This window comes from Apteryx rowi, unplaced genomic scaffold (genome assembly GCF_003343035.1).
Source record: "Apteryx rowi isolate R43461 unplaced genomic scaffold, aptRow1 scaffold_693, whole genome shotgun sequence".
In the NCBI taxonomy this organism is placed as follows: domain Eukaryota; kingdom Metazoa; phylum Chordata; class Aves; order Apterygiformes; family Apterygidae; genus Apteryx; species Apteryx rowi.
Window position 1 is genome coordinate 265,494 of NW_020450975.1, and position 22,228 is coordinate 287,721.

Genomic DNA, 22,228 nt, shown 5'->3' on the forward strand with positions numbered 1-22,228 from the left:
TAATCAATATATTTAAAGAGGTTGTCAATGTTGTGGACAAGGTTTTGTGCCCTCAATAAYGACAAGGTACCTTACAGTAGAATATTAGGTCTGTAGATATCTAACTTCCTTTTGCTTATATATCACAACTGTTGAAAATCAGTCAGAATCCATGTATTAGCTATGCGTAGCTGTAAAAACTGTCCGCTGCTTCCTTTTCTTCTTTTCTTCAAGCATTCTTTTTTGACTCTAGCAAGCTAGGGACCTCTTCTTTCAGTTTTAAACTCTATGTTCATCTCTTTTGGGAAGAAGTAGTTAGAGCACCTTTATGTTTAAAAGCCTGCCTTAGTTCTGATTTTTGTTAATTTATTTTTTTTAAATAATTCAAATTGTGTTAATTTAAAAATTTCAAATGTTAATTGAAATTATAACTTATTACTATTATCATTAAATTATAATCATTACTATTATCATTATTATTCTACTTTACTAGCATCTCAAGGTGCCAGCTTGCCATTGTTTTAAGCGCTGCAAATACAAACAATAAGTGGAAGTCTTTGCCACAGGTTTCTTACAAGGTAAATGGACAACATATATATATGATAATTATGTCATTCTCACAGAGGGAGCACTGAAGAACAACTGGGATTAAATGACAAGAATCAGAAAGAAAAGTGACACCAAGATCCCTGAGCAGAACAGATCTCATTATTTCCTGAAACTTTTAACTGTTTCAGGTCCTTTTTGCATTCTTGGTGTGTATATTGTCTTCAGTATACTGGCAGCATGTAATTCATCACAAGCTTTCAAAATTATTATGCTAACTACCTCAAAATGACCAGTAAATTATAAGCTGCAAGTCACATGATTGGTTCTAATGACTCAGAAGTTTCACTGAAACCATTTTGTTATGTCTAGGGTTAATAGTGCAAATATTCATATTTATAAAATAAAAAATTACCATTTAGCAATACTCTTACCACTACATTTCCCATTGGTGTTCTTTGAAAATATATTGTCATATATTCATTATATCAAAAATTCATTGAGACTATTAATATTAATCCCAATATTCTTTTCACATTCAGTGGTCACACAATATTAGTGAAAATGACCACTATAAATCAGATAATACACATTAAAGTGAATATCATTTAGTATTTGAGAAAATATTTGTGAAACATTTCTGAAGGCATATGTACATTTCCAGGGAGGGCCAACYGACTGCAAGCCAATCTATATCCACAATTCTTAACCTTGCCTGCATAAATATGTTGAGAACATATGCAATAACTTTGAGTGCAATTCAGGTCTAGCTAAAAACAACTGGGAATTTTATGTAAAAGATAGAATGAAGTGCTAAATGATACGTGCCTTTAGCAGCCCTATTGTAATGGTAGATGCTGTATTACCAGCTGCTCTTTCCTTGCACAATAAACCATGTTAGAAAGTGGCTTACCTTCTTCTCTTGGTTGGACAATGTATTAACAGACAGGATGTCTATAGAGCCCTTGAATCATGCTAACCCACCCCATTCTATCAGTATATAGGAAAGCTCCTTTTCAATCTGAAGATCATTTTTTTTGGCATAATCAAGCAGCAAATAAATAGACTGATTGATGCAACACCACTAGATGGTGCTGCAAGGAAAATTCTTGTTTCAGCCGAARCTCTTCCTGTGGCATCAGCCAGGCATTGATCCGTGGCATGCCCCCACTTCCTTCCTCCTTCACTGGCAGGATTGAGGATATCCCAAATCCCATGCCCTTGATTCTCACCCCCAGATCTCTGTAGTCAGTCTTCTTTGATATGCTCATGGTTGCCCTTGGCAGTATCATTCATACCCATGTGGATGAACAGCAGAGGCTAATAGTTCAAGGGCAAGGTAAGACTTGGAACCATAACATCCCAGATCCCAGCATCTGGTGAGCAACAAACCTCCTGAGACATCAGATTAGGTCAGCAGATGGGTACTTCCATCCTTGCAAGAGTGACTCTCTAGCAGCTATCACCTCCTTTTCCTCCTCATGCAGACCCTTGGTTCTGGTTCATCTGATCCCATGCTTGCCTTGATGGAGCTGCTCACCTGTTCCCAGGGCACAGTGTCTGCTCTGTAGCTACTGAGGTGCAGCTGGTAGGGAAGTAGTTTTCCTCCTGTTGCTAGAAGTTAGAGGTTTCCAGCCTTCCTTTTGATGGGAGTCTTTCATGGGAGTCACTGCTCACCTGAGGGTATTCCTAGATCCTTCCTTACACATAGCTCAGACTCAACTCTGCAGAGTCTCTGCAAACATACTGTTAACCTTTTGTTCATCCACCCTGACAGTACATAGTCTCTTCATCTCTTCCTGCAGCTCCTTTACCTAACTGCAGAGGTCTACTAGCATGTACCGTTACTTGATCCAATTTTGCACCATGCCTGACTCTCCAGGCTTGAAAAAATGGCCAAGTCTTTGCTGCTGAAACATGAATTAAATACATATAACTAGGTGGGATATTCCAACTTATAGAAGATATATTATTCAATTCTACAAACACTGTTGGGTGTAATATTTAATGATTTCAGAAATTTGCTCAGTGTCAGTAATGTTTATGTGAGTATGTGTACATGAACACAGAGCTGTTCTCCAGATGTGGCTATATATATGTTAATAAGTGATGTACAGGACTTTATATAAATAACAAACACTAGAGAAATTTCATTTATAATTTGTTTGTGGTAATACCACTTGACTGTAGAAAAACATTAGGTACTATAAAAATCACAAACATATACTGCAAAAGTCAGTTTCTTTTCAGGATAAACAAATAGGACTAAATATAATGATCATGCTAAACTACTTTGTTACAAAAGTTTCTATAAAAATATGTAAGTACTACTAATATATGAGCTAATTAAAATTTAACATTGCATATTTCATGATATGTTGTAGTTATGTTTTAATACAGTGTTTTCTCATATTAACATTCATAAAAATTTTCATTTCTTTGATCTTTATTAGACAATGTGTTTATTACTATTTTTTATGAAACTTGCATAAATATTTGATGAACATGAACCTTTGAAATTAAAACTAACAGTTTTTATCTCTTTTAATTGTGAAGTGATCGAGAGTCTATTCTGATCCAGATTAAATTAATGAGATTTTTGCTTGTGACTTCTCAAAATGCCACCACATAATCATACAGTGTTTCTAAGAGAGAAAGAAAGGTAGGAAATATTACTTAATCTTCTGCACTGTGTAAACAAAATAGTTCCTAGTCATTACCACTGGAGATGACAAATCTTACCATTAGCAGGGTAAATGGGTCAATTTGCAAATACCTTCTTACACTTAACTATGTCATTCTGGTCTTGTTACAATCTGTTTGCTTTAAATGTTTGTTCCTCAGCATTAAGGTACTCTATTACATGAAAGGATCTTCCCTTACAGTCAGTAAAAGGCATCTCAATGGCTCAGATCTATATACATATTTAAATATGTATAACTCAAGTCTAACTCTTACGTTAATACATTTGGATGGAACTTTTCCTCCTAACACAATCATGCACATTTTATTTTCTTTCATTATATTCTTGAAGGCTAGATAGGCATAAATACTGGTATATACTGCTGGGATGCTACATTGCCCCAGAGACAAACACTGTATTTTCTTTGCTCTGTGTTTATGTTATGTTCCATTAAGGGAGTGGAATAGTATGAAACTTCTATGCACTATGAAATCACAAACATAGTACGCTGAATAAGTTTTAAGATAAACTGACTAAATATTAACATGCTAAATTATTAGCTTTCCTACAGATACCTACAGATACCATGCAATATCATGGTGTATAGATGATCTGATAAAAATGTAGTGGTGCATACTTCATAACATGCTCATGTTTCACTTGGGTGAGATTGTGCTTCCCTCAGAGAGCTAGTCAGCATGCTCAGGGGAGACAAGATTTCACAGGATGCAAGATGTAGCAGTCAGGAGAGCCAGCARAATGCTGGGGGAGGCTGAAGCTCCAGCAGGTTACTCAGGTGAGAGAAGCAGAGAGCGCCTAGCCAGGCATCAGAGATAATGGCACAAAATTTCTCAGAGGCTGTGAGGAGTTTGCTACAACTTAAAAAGACATGGGTTAATTCAAACCAAGGGTTTATCAAGGACCCTTCTCAAAGACAGAGAGAGCAGGCAGAGTTGTGTATGAAATCTTTTTGTTTCCACTGTGTCTGACCTAGCCACTTTTAGTTGGGTCTACTTCAAAAATCAAGTATTTTAGTATTTAGTTCTAGAACCTATCCTTTTTGTTGTGGGGCACTTTTTTGTTTGGTTTTGGTTTTTACTTTTTTTTCTTTTTTGTTTTGAGTTAAAAAGTCTCCTTTAGTCTTATTTGGGGAGCTTAGTATAAGATCTAGGCAGATCCACCTCAAAGCTCTGGCTAACTCCAGCTCTCATCACAGCCTGGGAACACAGGGTGAGAGTAAGCTTGCAGATGGAGACAAAGATACTTTTTTTTTTCTCAGAGGAGCAATGAAAATTTGCAAGTTGCATCAAATTTTAAATTATTTAAATTTGGATTATTTATTAAGCTTCACAAAGTTATGTTTGCACATGAGCAAGTCAGTGTCCCATGTCTTTATCCTTTTGAAGTGATCAGTGCCTCTGGGATTTCTAGGAGGAAGCATGTTCTCTGTTCTCTCATGAGGCAAACATTTAAGGACTGCCAACATATTTCTCCTTTGCAGAGAATCTGTAAGTGGCGGAAAGGAACTTTAAATTATCTGTATCCTCTTCCACAAGCATTCACAATGGTGTCAGAGAAATTATAGCTTACAATATCAACAATTGTAACAGACTGATTTTGCAAAAAAGATAACATTTGCTATACATAACTTCTACTATTTTAAGGATAAAAGGAAAATCACTGTATTCTATATCTCACCCTGTCTGTTGCATATTGTTATGTATATTCTAAATACTTATTCTGTTTGATGTTCACTGGGAAATGGATTCCCTTAGCTACAATGGGAGTTTGGAACATAAAGAAATTTGGTCTATGGCTTTTCTTGGTAAAATTATTAATTCTGTATTAATCCAAATCTATTTCTAGTATTCATTTTTATCTGAAGAAACAATTATTCAACGTAATACTCTGGTTATTTAAAAATATAAAAAATGTTCATTGCCTCTGGACTACCTTTGCTGATTACAAGAGCTTCAGGGAAAATGAGCAAGGGTTTTGTTTGTAATGGGAAATGATTAAAAGAAACTGTTTCAGAGGTTTTAATCCTAATTGCTTTATTTCCAGTTAAAAAATTAAAAATTAAGTGCCCTAGTCACCTTTTAATTGAGTATCTCAACATTGTTTTCTGAAGCTGATGTGTAATGTTGCATTGGGTATATTATCAACCACTTAATTTAATAGTGGATCACTTAATTGGTAGCTGAACTCAGTTCATCTTGTTCACATAGAAGTTCCATTTTTGCTGTTGTTAAATTTTGCATAGACTCCAAATAAATTATTAGACAGTGATTCAGCTCCATAATTGAGGCCACTCTGTCTACAGAGCAATCAGAGACAATGTACTATCTAATAGTTTGAAATCTTACTCCCAAATACAGAAGTTCTTATTGTTTATCTTAAACTGAAATCGGTTCAATTTTTTGTAGTACTTATAATGCAAAATAACATGTATTTCTTCATGCCAGGTGTGACCTAGCGTCCCCAAAACATCCTTATCTTTCTTGTGTAGCCTTCTACCTGACAATACTACCTAGATCTAGAAGTACAGAAGTCAACACTCTAATCAACAAACAAGTAAAATGGAAATTTGTGCAACAAATTTTCTCCTATTTATTTTCCATACCAGGGAAAGAGCCCTGAAAGTGCTGATGTGAGCACACTTTTCACAGATTCTGGTTGGTTATAATGAGATAATCAGTTCCCTTTCAGCTTCACTACAGTCTGCTTTTGGCTTAGCTTTGTAATAGGGAAGAATAGTTACAAAATCCAAGCAATCATTCCATCTCAAAACTTTGAGTGCACATTGTTCAGCACTTTTCTTTAACTTACTAGCTGGTGGGTTTGCATGGATGTAAGTGAAAGGATAACTTTGCTCCCCATTTGTATAGCTAYGGCATGAATGCCATGGCATCACAGAAGATGCACAGATTACAGTAACACCTTTAAAATAGTTGATCATATCATGCTCAAAATAAGTTACACTGGGATCAATGGAATTACACTTTAAATTTCATGGGTAATAGAAGTTATTCCCAACAAAAATAATGTTCATGTATTTAGCATCTTTCATTTGGGAACCCAAAGTACTGTGCTAGTCAYTATAAAAATAGTAGTTGCCATATTGAGTACGTCTTCTGAATTCTTTATCCTATCTCTGACTGTAACCAATAGTAATCAAATATTTTGCATAATTTCAAGAATCATGAAGCAAGTGGATGCAAAATAGTTAATCATGCATAAATGTCCCATCTTAATCCTGCATATTTTGAGATAGTTTTAAATCACAAATCATGAATTTTTATCAACCTTCCAAAGCATTTCATATTATTAGATATTATAATCTGATATTCTTAATGTTAGAGTATACAATTTCAGTATCTGTCTGAGGACAAACAGTACCCCTGAGAAGTTGATGTTACCTTCTTTTCAGCTGTAGCACAGAGAAGCTAAGGGAACAAACTGCTCTCAGATCTGTATGCAAACCCTTCATTTAGACACCCCATAGTCACAGCTTACAGCCTCCTGGAAACTAGTATAACTGCTCTGCAGTGTACAAGCACCTCCAGTTTGGTGTCATATATGTCCAAATGACAGTCAATATCAGTATTGTGTGGTTAGGTTCATAAATACAGAAGTATATGATACTTGCCTAAGAACGCAATATGCTTTCACAAGGCAGTGGGTGAAATTATCTCCTTTGTTCCTATAGCACATTGGGCTTTCCACATGCTGGCATTACAGACAAAGAGAGGATGATAGAGAACAACAAAAAAAATTGATAATATGATTTATGACAATGGGATTTGAAATGGAGCATTGAGCCAAATCCTGTCAGGTTTGAGGAAGACATTACCATAGATCCACACATTCCTTTTCAATGAATGCTCCATTAAAACTGGGAGTTGGAGGGGAGAGATTATCATTGCCTCGGTAGATGTAAATATTAGCTTCTCATGGAAAGAAAGTGAAATCTTGGGAAAAAACGGGGCCTCAGTTCATAATCTTGTAGCATCCCTTCCCCTGTGCATGGCCTTAGACATACCATTTCACTTCTTTGCCTCTGTGTCATCATCATGAAATGAAGATAACAATGATTTTTAACTTAGTTTGCAAGTATAGTAGGAACGATTAATTAGTCAACCTCTGTACCGCATTTTGAACATGAGAAGTGTTATATAAAGGTTAAGTAGTATTATTATGGTAATCAGCAATACAAGGAGCTATATTTTTATATGAAGGCAGATCAGTATTTTTATTTAACCTTCCTCATAATATTCAGAAAAAAGAAAATATGTTTTCAAAACTRATAATGGTTCTGATAGTCTGTAATTATGTTGTCCAGAAAAAAGACAGCTTTTTGAATAACAACTGAAACAGTCATGAACCTGGCACTGCAAAAATAGCTAGATTTATGGACATCAAAATGTAAAGAAGGAACTGAGTCAATGGGAAATGTGCAAGGAATAATAAACATGTTAAGGGTCCAAACAGCTGTCCAGTGCTATTTTACCAGTGTTTTAAATAGTTCAGGAAAGACATAGAGATAACAGCACTGTTTAGACAGTTTTCAGATCCCAAGGAAAGAGCAATCTGGTGTTGTAAGCACCAAGTCTGTATGTATGTGAAGGCTGTCTTGACTTAAAAGTACTATGTGTTAAAGCAGACAGACTAAGCAGGTACAAAAGACTAAATAAAAAAATCTTCTGAAAGTTTGCATTCATTTTAGTTTTGTTGATGCATGTGTCGATCAGATATGTATCACAGCATTTGTTTTCATATGAAATTTTTTGTTTTACTAAGTCTGCAAGTGGTTAACATTTAGCATGCTGAATGAAATGCTATTGTAGAAAATGTGAGATAGAAATTGGTAGAAAAGAAAATGAAGTTTTAGCAGTCAGGAGAGTTAAGATTTCTGAAAATCAAGAAATTGAGGGAAAGGCTGATTGAGGTTATGAGATGAGTATATTACTGGAAAGTAACTGTCAGTGAACTAGAAACCAGTGATGATAAAGACGTATTTGCTAGCTTTACAAATATAAAAGGACATTCCCTTTTCATTGTCTCAAAGCCATGGGAAGAATCTTTGATGTTTCATGCAGACCATGCATTGATTTACAGATTAGTATAAATTGGTAGGCTACATGCTATTCTTTGAAGACCATAATTCCAGGAAACTTTTCAATTATTTAAATTTTAACAAATGCCATCAGATTATACATTACTGAGTCTTCATTAAATGTACCTCTTTTTCCCTCATTTCATTCACCCCATGCCCACATAGATGTAGGAAAAATACAATTTGCACTGTTTTCAAAAGTATTAAAATGAGAAAGATTTAAAAGAAAAATGGATAAATGTTAAGGGCAATATAACATAAGTAGAGTAATCCAGAACCAGAATCAGACTGAAAATAAGTAAACATGCAAAAACAATTTAGAAATGACATCTATTGCATAACTTCTTATGAGAAGTTTGTATAAGTATTTCTCAGAAAATAGTATTTGTTGGGAAACAATAAGCGAGTTTGGTTGCTGGATTTAGAAAACCCTAGCATAGAGTTGTGCCCAAAAAGCAAACAGCTGTATTCATAAATGCCACAGCTGTATTCATAAATGCCAACAGTGAATGGGGTTTTTGAAGTCTACTCAGATGAAGTAACCAGTTGTAGTAGAAGACCTTGTAAAGCATAGCTAATAATCAGATTATAGCATGTTAGTTTCCTTCTTAGTCTCAATTATTTCTTTCCTTCATAAATAATTTTGTTTTGATGCTCTATCTACTATAAAAACACTTAATCTTTCCATGCCTACCTACCAGTCAAAGAGAGATATGGGGTTCAGTTGCACTATGGTTTTGACGTATGTCAGTCAAGATTCAGTAATAAATTGCATGTATTAATCCCATGTWTCTACATACATTATTTATGGTTGTCTATATACTTATTGATGTAAAGTGACCAGTTCAGAGAAAAATTTTATCCTGAGATCTGCCCATCCTCTCAGTGGTTTTAATTCTCAGTAGGGAATCAATTCACTAATAAACAGGTCCAGTAGATAGCACATGATCACCCTCCACATTGCTAGCATTTACAGACAGGATGCCGATCAATAGTCTGGCTGGAAGAATATAAAACTTTTCCAGAATTTAAGATTACTAATTTTGGGACCAGACAAAGGAGGGGGCATCAAATGGAACCCTTTGGAAATTGCAAAAAACAATATTGACGATGCTTTAACAGGAAAGGACATGGAACAGAATTGAGTCTCTGATGGTGGGGTTAAAGATCAGTAATATGGCAACGGACTACTGAGAAAAAAGCATGTTTTGATTTGATTATGTCACATGTTGTAAAGAAGTGTGCTGCTTGCTTGCTTTCCTTTGCATTGTTTATACTGAATTTTGCAATTAAATGCTCTTACTCACTGACGTAAACTAAAGCTAGCTAGGAACGGGATTTTAAATGCTTTGGGGAGTGGCAAATCTCATTACTGGATTCTGAACCACTCACAGAATCACGGTCTATTCTTTTCAAGGTTAGCAAAGACAGAGGAAAGTGTGACAGCCTTATTTGACTATGATACGTGGCTGGAAACGCTTAAGTAACAWAAAAATTGTATTTATACAGAACACATTCACATCACTCCAGTAGAGTGAATCTGTTTATTTCACTTACGTAAGTCAGTTAATTTAGGAGTGAGGTTTTGGTTTTGGCCATGATTGCTCTGAATGACTTGTGACAACCACCCTTTTATTCTATTTTTTTATTATTGCAGATTTATTTCTCAAGTAACCTGTACAGATTTCATGAGGAAATCCAAACATATTATATGCTTTTGTAATTAGATGCTATATCATAGTGAACATGCCATGAACAGAATGAATTAAGGTCACAGAGAATACATTTAACTCTCACATTTCCTACTTTGGAGTGCTTGTCTGTACAGCCTTAGTATTCTCTTAACAGCTTTGTTTATAGAAATGTGTAGATGTGGCATGCCACTTAGTCATTTTCTTCTCACTTTCAATTCCCAGAAGGAAGAAAATTAAACTGAGAGGCATGATTCAACTACCTTAAAAATAGTGTGGTGTTCCACAAGAAAATACTGTTTCTGTTTAGCTGAAGATGCTTAAAAGAACGGCAGAAATTTCAGTGCATTCAGCATTTACAAGCGAGCTAGTTCTGCCCATGTATGATTTACAACACAGAAAATTTGCTATAATGTAGGTTTGCATAGACTTTCCTTGCAACAAAACAGAAAAGAACATTGTATAGAACACAAAACCCATAATATAGGAGACCTGGGATGAATTTCTTTCTCTCAAATCCATTTTTACCACGATCCTAACCACCAAAATATAGGTCCATCTGGCAAGGGGAAATCTTTAGTTCTTACTTGTGCCACTGACTCCAGAAAATCCAAGATTCACTTTTCTAACTTGGTGATTAGAGTACTCAGCTGGGATGATAACGGAAAAATCTGGGAAGCTGTTTATGGAACAGAGATTCAACAATCTAATTGTATCCTAAAGAAAGGCAGTAAGGAAAACTTGGTTTCTAGATCATGACTGAATTTAGACTTCTGTTATCTGCTGATCTTATTGTTATAATGCACAGAAGCAGAACTTTAGGACTTCAGTAACTTTCAAGGGAAAAGAACTGAGATTTCTGAGCACTTCAAACTCATGTGGCTTTAGATGGCAGCTGAGTGAGGTTTTGGGATGATAGTCTCAAACTCCAGCTAAATCATGTTGTAGGTTTTCAATTATTTTTTTAAAATTCTGTGATTCATATAATGAAGCAAAGTCTATGAAATAAATTATTTTCCATTGGGGATGCAGAGGTGGTTGGACTGACCAGATACTACGGTAGGACATGGTATTTATTTTGCTACAAGCAACCTTTGAAATAAGAACGTTTTCTTGTTTCTTTTCTTTTTTTTAAAGAAAGCTTCTCCTCTTGACTTAAAGGCAAATTTACGTCTCAGTTACTTTAGATTCCAGAAGCAGCATTTTTGTTTGTTTGACACTCTTTTTTTGTATGCAAATGGAGTACATTTTAGCAATAGGTAGCATTCAGGTTTGCATCCTAACTGATGACTTAGAATGCCCAGCATTATCCTTCAGCAAAGTCAGCCTTTCATATTGAAATTCTAGTGTCAAAATGACTGAGAATAAATGGAGAACTATTAATTATGTTTATTTTAAACTGTCCCAGAGTTTCAATAACTCTCTCCAGGGTTAGTGAAGAGGATAGCACTTACCTACTTGTATAGACGTGATTGTATATTAATAATTTTAAATGTCCTATTTTGTAATATTATGAAACAGACTGTATGACTTTTTAGCCTTATATTTTCTTTTTTAAATGTTTAAATGTTTACCATTATTATTTTCCATCACTTTATTTTGGCACCTCTCAGCTGAGCAGAAAGTGTCTCTGCAAGTAGGCTATATCTATCTATCTATCTATCTATCTGCCATCAAGTAGCAGACATATAGATAGATAGGTAGATAAAGTATAAAGCAATTATTTATTCGCTAATACACATATAGAAAATTTAGAAGCTACTGGACTAAGCAGCAGCAGGCATCTGAAGATATCTGAAAAGCCTTTGCTGGCCAGGCAGGCATCAGTCGGGCGGGGAGAGGTCCTCAGTGCTGGCAGCTTGCAGTCTTCCAAATCTTCTGACACTGATACTTCTGTATTTTTTCCTCTAAATCAATCAATTTCAGTGTTTTTTCACCTTGAATTTTGAGGAACTAAGCATTTGCATTTCAACGATCCTACTTCTGTCYACCTTTCTCATCTTGCATAGCCCTGCCTTCCAGACTTTCCGCAACAGTTTCTTAAAATTCAGCAGTTTCTCCAATCTCTGAGCCACAGTATCAGACCTGGGCCTTGGCTCCTTGAAAGACAGGTGACCGAATTCCCTGGTTGGGGTGGGAGGAAGTTTCAGAAAGATTTGGGAAATAAAAGATTGTACAGGCTTCCTGATCATAAAAATCATTACATTTAAATCAGTTAGCTTTATCAAAAGAATTTCTGTTACAAATTAAATGTAATCAGGACAGAAAAAATAAATGAGACTTTTTCTAATAATCAGGAATGTTAAGAATAGTCCAATAATTTTTGAAGACAACTTGTTTCATTTAGTAAAGTGTTGATAGAAGGAGGCAGCTACTGATAAGTGGTTTGTTAGACTTGGCACTAGACAAAAAAAGACTACATTGGGTACACAAGACTTGATCAAATCCCACCATTCTCCACATTCCAATTCACTCACTTCTAAGCTTAAGTGGTAACATCTTGGAAAGCTAGCAAGTGTCTGACAGCAACAGATATAAAACTGGAGTATGACAATGTTTTGTGCAGTACATATGACAACATCTTTTTCTTGATACAAGTGTGCAATTTTCTATATGTAGCCCATCTAGCATCATAATAAAACCTACTTTTAAATCTTCTGATCCTAAGACTTGTTTTAAAAGAAGCAACACTGCTATTCTTAGCTTACAGTTGGGGAAACTGAAATCACAGAACCAGAATAATTTATCCAAAGTCATATGGGAAATGTGACACAGCAGTTGCAGGGAAACTCAGAGTCTGAGTCTCAGTTCAGCATTCAGTCTGTTGGCTTCGATGCACTCTTACCCACACTTAAGGCCCCAGTAGTACTATGAAGTAGAGAATAAAACTCTGATGCACAAAAGCCAGACCACTGGGTAACTTCATATCATTAGCCTTGATAAATTCTATTGTTTGAGAAGATCCTTTAAACCTAAATTAAAAAATTAGAGTTATCTAAATCAAAACAGATTCCACAATAAGAGCGATGACATTTCAATAAGTTTATGGGTGATTTTATGTGCTTTTCTTAAAGTGTCAATAAAGTTCTTGGTCTAAAGGGGGTAGGATTGAGGAAAGAAATCATCACCCCTCTTTCTGGTTTGATCCCACCTTAGGATGGGTTCCTTCACTTTCCTTGCTTCCAACAGTAGGAAACAAGTGTGGTATATCCAAATGGATTGAAATCTGGACCAAAGTTATGATGGCTTTCAGATGTGAAGGAAAAGTAGGCCTTTTTTCAATGACTTTTGATATTTAGTATCTGCACAATATTTTTTGGGGGGGGGTGGGAGTTCAGAGAGTTGGACATTAGATATAGAATAAGGAGCAAGGAGAGTAAAACTGATATATCCTCTACATGTTTCCTCATAATGTCTTCATACTTCTTAAAATGTGAGAAGAGACACTGTTCTGATATATGGTACAGGCATAATTGCCTTCTGTGTTCTTCTAGCACATAATGTAAAATAAAAGGAGATCTAATATTTTATAGCCTTTCACCACACATGTCATAGAAGGCCTTTAAAAGATTTGTGAAAGATCCCGTAATGTGATTTATCTTTTTGTCAGCAGCAGGGTCATTGAAGTACCTCAAACTGGCTTCTGAAGGTTAATTAATTTTATGCTAAGAAGCCAGTCTTTCAGAAACAGGCATCTAGTAGGAATAGCAAAGTCTTTAATTAACAAACATCAGATCTCATACTCAGCAGAGTAATATGAAGACACATAAACCTGCAGTCTTTATATTATCTCACCATATAATTGTATCTCCATATCCTCCACTGCCCCCCTTTTTCATCAAAAAAACTAAAAATCTTTGTGCTTCCTCAAATTGGATCTTGCTTTTTATTAAACTGCTGCTAATACCAGAAGAATATTTCAGAATACAGAGTTAGTATGAAACTTTTTCTTTTGGAATTTCATATAAAGTAGTGCACATTAAACTCTGCTTTCAAAGATTCACTTTTATATCTGTGTCACTAATTCCAAACATTAAGAAACAATATTCCAACAAACTATTGGTCTAATTCTTAAGGAAATCACAAGAGAAATACAAAAATATTTTGTCATCAATCTCCATAAAGGATATTAATACATTACACAGCAGGGATTGTGTAGGACATAAATCACTACAACTTGATATTAGTATTTATTACAGTTGAGCTTTAAGGTTCTGTCTTAAATTAYAGCTTCACTGTGCATTTTAGAATATATATAGTGAGGGATAGTTCTTGCCCTTCTTAGCAGATAGTTTTAATAAGTGAGACAGGTTATGGGCAGGGAGAGGTAAGAGCCAAGAGGAGTGAAATGACCTGTCACCAGGTCATGCAGCAGGGTCACTGTCAGAGGTGGTACCAGGTACCTTGTAGCACCCAGTTCCCTAGAGAATTTCAGTTCCCTCCTCTATACCTTGCACTGTATTATCTTAAAAAAAAAAAAAAATAGAGAGAGAGAGAGAGAGAGGGAGAGAAAATCTGGGAAGGAAAAGACAGGCAAAGTAATTAATGAAACTCACTGTGGGCTTTCCAGGACATGTTATGAACATTTTCTCAATGCCAAGACAGTACCTGTTTTTTTTTTTTTCTTTTTTCTGTTTGCTTTTAATAGAAAATTACCAGACAGTAAATAGAATAAAACAAATATAAAATAAGCTAGTGAATACTTTGATTTTATACACATTGAAAAGATGAAATAAAATCATTAATATAAACAAAAAAAGCAGACCCTCCCCTAGGTAATAAATCTAAACCTCAGTCCTCTGCAGAAAGTCAGCTAGGGTATGTATACGTTAATGTTGACTGATATTTCAGCTATGTACATTCCTTCTCTGTACACAGACAGAACTGATTATTTTAACCTCCAGTAATGATTATGAAAAGCATTTAGGCTTAGAAGGCATATTTTGTCACTTCCTTTAGTGCCCTAGCTAACACTCTTGCTGCACAGACACTCACAAAGAGAGTATTTGTCAGAAAAAAAAAGAAAAAAAAAAAGAGAGATCTTGGCATAGGGCAATGCTCACATGGGAAGTGAAATCTCCCAGACGTGATGGTCAGTTGCTCTCCAGTAGACAGGTATACCCATTGCAAGGGTCCCAACAACAGAATCTTTAGCTAGATTGGGTGAGACTTCCCAGACTGCTGTTCTGCTCATTTCTTACTCTCCAGCTTGCCACGGTCCTACAAGACACATGTATGATCCATCTCTATTGGTTATCTTAACTACAGACAAAACATCTCTTAAATATCTCAACTATGTACAAAAGACTGTCCTCCATGACTGTTTCTCCATCCACAGGAATTGTTTCAATTAACCATTTACAAATGTCTTATTACAATTCTGCAGCAGGGACTGCCTGGGCTCCCTGGGTCACTCCACCAAGGATGTTAATCAACGCATTTAAGATGCTGGGAGTTCAAGCAATATTCAGTTTCAAGTCGGTCCAGTTTCAAAGCAATCCATTATTTCATCTGTGCAAATGACTAGCCTCCCGGGGAGTTCCTGATCAGGGAGTTAATGACGACTTAAGTGCAGTGGGTGTGCACAAAGGCACAGCCCTGATACCCAGCTGCACCACAGTTATAACTATAGAACAAATTTGAGTTTCATCCTTGCATCTCACTTACGCTCCACAGCTCTTGGCACACACTAAATTCTTACTGGAAGCACGACTGAGTTTCATTCATAATGCTACCTCTCTACATGAGGTGGTAAGCCTTTTAGCAGAGCAGCACACCTCATCCTTGCTACAACCTCTTGTTCTCTATGGGTGGCCTTCTAATACAGGCTATCTCCTTGCCGAGCTGAGGGAATCACCTAAAAGGCATGCTATCTCTGTACACTCGCTTCACACAATAGTTTAGGAAATCTGTCCGGAATGAAGCCTTTTCCCTTACCTAGCTGCCGAGAACACTGGCCTCACTGAAGTCTATTCCCATTTTAGTAACTCAGATGCATGCCCTCAAGTCTCTTTTACGGAGCTGGYTGCAAGGCTAATACTTCTCGTACAATTACTCAGTTTAAGAATCTTTCAAGAGATACTGTTATCTAAATCCTCTGTCATGTCTAACTTGTATTAAATTATTTTAGCACCTGACTTTTAAGTTTCTGTAGCACTTCTACTTTACTTTAAATTCATTAGGATATGAAGCAGCCATATGTCTTGATTTAGATGTAATATTAGGTATTTAAAGGCTGGCTAAAAAAGAAACACTTACATTTCACTTATTTAAGTGTTTAATACAAGTGGTCTCTCTTTCATCTAAATGAACTATGATTTTCCTATAGGAAACATTTTATTCTGGTTCAGAACAGCAGAAACATTTAATTATTTAATCAATGTCTTAACTGACTATCACACAGATAGTATTCCTTTCTTACCTGAGCCAAACTCATCTTGAATTCCCAAGATAACTGTTCTTAGCATTTTCAGTTAGCTGCAATATGGACTGTATTCCTCATTTCACCCAAGTTAAGTCAAAGGCCAAGCCTCCCTGGAAGAAAGCTGTTYGAGGTGTTTGGCCAATCTCAGAACAAAGCTGTGAATACTTAGGCAGGAATATTTCATATATATCATTGTTATTATCAACCATTATCAAGATTAAATCTTGTGAAACTTTGCAAGCTCCTTTTTGGGGGAGGGGGTGGTAATCATTAGCTTTTAGATAGCTGGATTAAGTTCTTGATCCTAGCTCAAGGAAAAGAAGAGGAGGCACCCTYGCCTCTGATAGATGAAACAGCACAGCCTGAGTATACCTGCAAGCTTGCTCTAGGGTGCTTTTGTATCCTGTATTTTTGCATGATCTCTGTCCCTTTGTTTTGCACAGCAGTGTAAGTCAACCTTTTCAGGACTGACTTCTCACAATCCATCCTTGCACTGGGCTTGGTTCTGCTGAGGGCCAGAGTCACAGTCTGTTGACAGTGACTAATGATTCCTTTGTCAGGGAAGGGTTTTCTAATCTGGGCCAGGGCTGTCATGTACGGGACAAATTTGTTCTCAGAGACAGCCAGTTAGTAAAGTTTTGCAGAACTTCCTGGAATATAGGAATTGTTTTATTGATTCCATGTAGATGGAGGATACAACTTGACTAGTATCCTGTCTTTGCTGGCTGGCAGTGTTATGTGTTTAAAGCTAAGCACGTGCTCCAGTAGCTAAAATGGTATTAGGTGGAATTAAATAAAACAAAAGACTTAAGTGATTCACATCACTTCTGTCCAAAGCTATCATTGGCTCTGAAAGTTTCTTTATTGGCACAGAACAAAAGAAGGCTTCTATTGGATTTCATGCTCTTTTGTCATTTTTTAAGGAAGTGATACTTCAACAGAAAAAGATGATTGCATTTTTACATAATTTTTTTAAAATGACAAGATTAACACAGTAAAAACTGAAATACATGCAGTAGACCATTGAATGCTGTATCCAGAAACTGTATTACTACACTCACTGTGTTATATTTGAGATGCTATTAAAAATAGAAAAGACTCAGCAAAGCACATTTCTAGGCATAAGCATTAGAATYATCAGAATTAGAGATAATCAGTTTTGTGTATTTGCCAACCTTCAAGATCAGTTCCCAAGAAAGATTCCAGGAAAGCCAAAGCATGGACACTTCTGGGAACATTATTAGACTTTTGAGGAAAGCAACAGGGACTTCCTAGATTAGGAGATTTATGACTGTAAAAGGAAACAACAAAGTTGGAAGTTCTAAAATTAGGCACTGATGTTTAGATTTCCATTCTGTTTCACTGGGATTTAAATGTCTAAGTGTAGGAAAACTTGCACCCCGATTCTCCATTTTGTGATAATTCTTCTTACTAATGGGACAGCTAAAATCTTGCAAAACTGCTTAGTAAAGACTAGCAACTTGCTTTGCTGTTATTCAGGAAATTTTCAAGGTTCAGAAACATAGTAATTTCTGGCCCAAATCCAAATACCTACAAATTGCTACTAATCCAGCAGCACAAGTAACAGTGAAATGCATCTAGTGATTTCTATTCAAACCTCCTACCGTGTTAGTAGTTTTGATGTTCTTAATCTGATTTACTGACTTCTGACAATACCAGTGAAAGCACCCCAATGCAAATCGAAGACGATTTTTCTAAAATGAATCAAGTTAGTACAGATTCTGTCAACTGCATGCACACACACACTTTTCTGCAAGGTCCTCCCACATATTTCTGTTGGAAGGACAAGGAATCTTGGGATTTTTTTTTTCCTCATCTCAAGGGTTTTTATGAGTGGCATGAAGGAAAGACTCCACAAACAGTCTGCATCCCTCCATGTCTGCAAGAGTACAGCAATCTYAACTTTGATCCTAAACCTAGTGAAAAAGCTAATGGATTACAGCACAAATGCTGGTATTAGAGAACCAGAATTCAAAGGGTGGATCTATGGCTGACACCTCATGTTCACTTTTACCTGAAAGATAATACTTATTGCACCTTCATCAAGGGGTACGAAATAGCCATAGTTTGTCTAGGCCTACTCCTGCTGTGATACTGTGGTAACACTTCATACCTGTGCAGAAGGCCAAGACAATGTCTAGCTACACTGCAAGTACCTTTTAAATATTGTTATGAGAGCCAAAATAGTGCAAAGCCATCTCCTGCATCCTCTGCAAGGGATAAATTTTGCTCAGAATGCAGATAAGAAGGACTGGTCTACGTGCTTCAGATATTTAGCAAACCATGACAGCATGCACGTTAGCATGGTTTTCACTCAGTTGACTGACTAGTGTTGTGCATGATAACCAAGATGTGAAGAAGAAGGTGACAATTTCTGATAAGAACAGGTAGGAGGAAAAGCGAACATTTAAGAAGTGTGATAAAGCAGCGCTACAATGAACACAAAGAGGGAACAGAAATGAAAAAAGATGTTCATATTCCCTGTTTTTTCAAGGCCACAGACCCTTGCTATCCCAGTTTTCACCAGTACAAATACAATGAGAAATGATGGAAGGGACAATGAACACAAACTTATAGTGTTGCTAGCCTGTAGGCTTCATTCACCAGAGCTGTCAAACAGACTGACACATTCTCCAGCACGAAATCTATCCTGCCGCTTAAGGTGAACATATGCAAATTACTTGATTATGCAAATCGATTCATGAAATAATTTACATAAATGCCAGACATTGAGCTGTGCAAAATGTAGTAGTTATATAAGACAACCAACCCCTAAACAGATTAATTTATTTTAAATATGTTTCTCATTTCTGTGTCCCATTTCACAAGTTATTTAAGTATATTTAGGATTTTTGGTTCTGTAATTCTAAGGTGACTGCCATTTTATTTCTCTTCTTACTGTCATCAAAGCTAAGAACTTGCAATTACCTGTATGAAGCTTCACTGCAGAGCCAGATCAAAACCCTGTTGTGGCAAGTGGGGCTCTGGGCAACCAGCAGTGTCCTCTCTTTCAGCTTTACTTATAGCCACTCACTCATCAGTACTTCACAACTGCCTTTGGTCAGTGGACCCAAAAGAAGCAAGCTAGCTGATCTGACAAAGAACCCATGCCGTCTCTACATATATGCATTAATATAGTAATGAATACCACTATACTAAACTCCTATGGCTTATAGATATGCATACTATAATAATTCAAAAAGCTAAATGGGACTTTTTCAAATATTTATTACTATTAAAATTATCATTTCTTTTCCTCCTTTCAGAAATCATAAGAACAACAGCTCAAACTGCTCAGGATTTGTTTGGATGTTACTTCTGTTTTGAGGCAGGAATAAAATAGAAAGGGGAAGTGATCTATTTTTTTTTTCCTTCACAAAGAATTTCTGGAAAATACTTCATACTTTCTGTCACTATAAGAAATACATCTCCTTAACTTGCAACAAAAAACAGATCCTAAATGTATCTGTCTTCTGTCTTTCTCTTTGAGTGCTTTTTTTTTTCTTTTTTCCTCTTACTCAAGTAAATCAGTAAGGGCTTCTTTTTGCTCTTAGTGCTGCTCCTCAGTTCCCATATTAGCACCCAGCAAAATAAGCTGTAGAGCCTTTGTGTTAGGTTTCCATCACTAAGGCCATTTTGCAGTTTGGTTCATTTTGGAAAAAAAAATGTCAGAACATGATAAAGTAAAGTARATCAAAAATGAGCTGCGCTGTTAGAGATAAGTGGGGTGGTGTGAAAGCACCTGTTCACGTTACGGGTAGTACAAACCAATGTTGCAAGTCTCCCTGCTGACTAAGTACTGTAATCACTCACTGAGTAATACACAGGCACAAGAAATGCAGAACAGAAACAACATGTTTTCAATGAAATGATCGATCTGCTGASATTATATATCATTTTAGTTTTTTAAGAGTTTTATAAACATTGATATATTTTTATTAACCTTTTCTGAACTAAAGCTTATGAAAGCCAGGTGTTCCCTGTTCCTGTGAATCACAGGGGTAAGTGAACAGCTGTAGTATAGTGGTACATTATTAATCTATAACAGGCTCCCAAATGCTCTCACAATGGCAGCTTTTCAGTTTCTAAAATGTCCTTGAGTGTTTAAAGTTCTGAACAGATGCGACTACATTCAAACTGCTGTACTAAGTATTGTGAGTGCCATAAATATTTCAGCATTTTTAAATATCGTCCCTAAATTCCAAAAATGACACAATGAATACAGTTTGGCATTACTCCAGTGACTTAAGTATGGCTTCAAGGGAGAGATTTGGATACTGGCTGAGCTGAAGATGCAGAGACAGTGGCACAAGCCGTGCTGCTATTTTAAAGGTTTAAATAACTCTCTCCTGGGTCCAAATAAAAGGATGAGTTTGGGCAATGGTATTAAAAATCTGCTAGATGTGGTCCCATTAAGGTATAAAATGTACTGGTAAGTTTGGGGTTCATTCTGAGCATTTTTACTCCATTTTTAAACAAGTGTAACTCCAGTGATTTCAGTAGTATTAGTTCTGATTTATGCTGGTATAAATAAGAGGGGAATCTACCCATATGTCTTCCTGCATGCCTGTAATAAATCCAGCTGGCTATTGGTGTTATATAAATAATATGTTAGGTGAGGGATAAATTGCCAGACAGAGGATTACATATAAATATTGTCAGAAATGGAGTTTGTAATGTGATTTTATGACRTAGCTGCTCCATTCAGGCTTACAAATAATGTCATCACATGCAACTTTTTCACAGAATATTCAGGAACAGGATGAAATTGCAGAAATTTCATTTCTGGCATAGAGGCAAGAGAATTTGGGGTTCAAGTGAAACTTCTAAGTACTCTGTGACATATGCAGAAGCTCTATTTCCAAGTTGTGATTTCTGCATATATCTTAGTATGTACCATTTTTTCTTTGTAATATTGCTTACAAAGATTAAAAAAAAAAGGCATCTGCCCCTCACAACCTGCGGTTAGGAACACTTCTATTGGAGGAGTCAAAGATGTTTTTGTAGTTACTGAACTCAGATGTTTCTAGATTTGAATAATAGGTTGAGGGTTTGGGGGGGGAGGGGGTTGTTTCTTTTTTTTCCTTCCTGCTTAATTTGGTGCTTAGCTGTAAAAACACGTCAGTGTCATTTAGAGAGCATTTAACCATGGAGATAAAATTACTACTTTTCAGCATATCCCCAAGAGGCTGCAGTGCTAGCTTTTCATTTGGTAGTTTGCTAAATTATAAATAAATAGTCAAAGATATGATGAACTGTAAGACCTGTTATCAAGTTTATACCGTTCTTCTTATTAACTTTCTAGACTCAGATTTGCACAAAATGATTTTTTTGCATGTGTGATTACATTTGAGCACTGTAAATTTGACAAAAACTACTTTCCCCTGGCAGTCTCTCAAGTACCAGCATGGGAAAATAGCATCTACTTTATCTGATCCTTGTTCATGACATTTACTGATGTCAGTTAGAGCTCAGCCATTGAACAAGAGCAAGATGGGGGACCATGAAAAAACCTTTGGAGGCAAACTCCATCTTTTTTCAAGACAAGAGACTGAAACATTTTCCCTTTGTGGTTTAATTACTCTGCTCCAGTATCATAAGGAGACCATAAAGCCCATTCAACCAACTATCTGACAATTCCCTGGAGTAAGGGTGCAGACTCATTCTGCTTCACTGTCTCTTTTATTTACTTGTCTATATGCATATTTTCACTTGTAAGCTCTTGAAGCTCTTGGAATATTAAATGTAAGGCAGAAGACTGTCTCTTT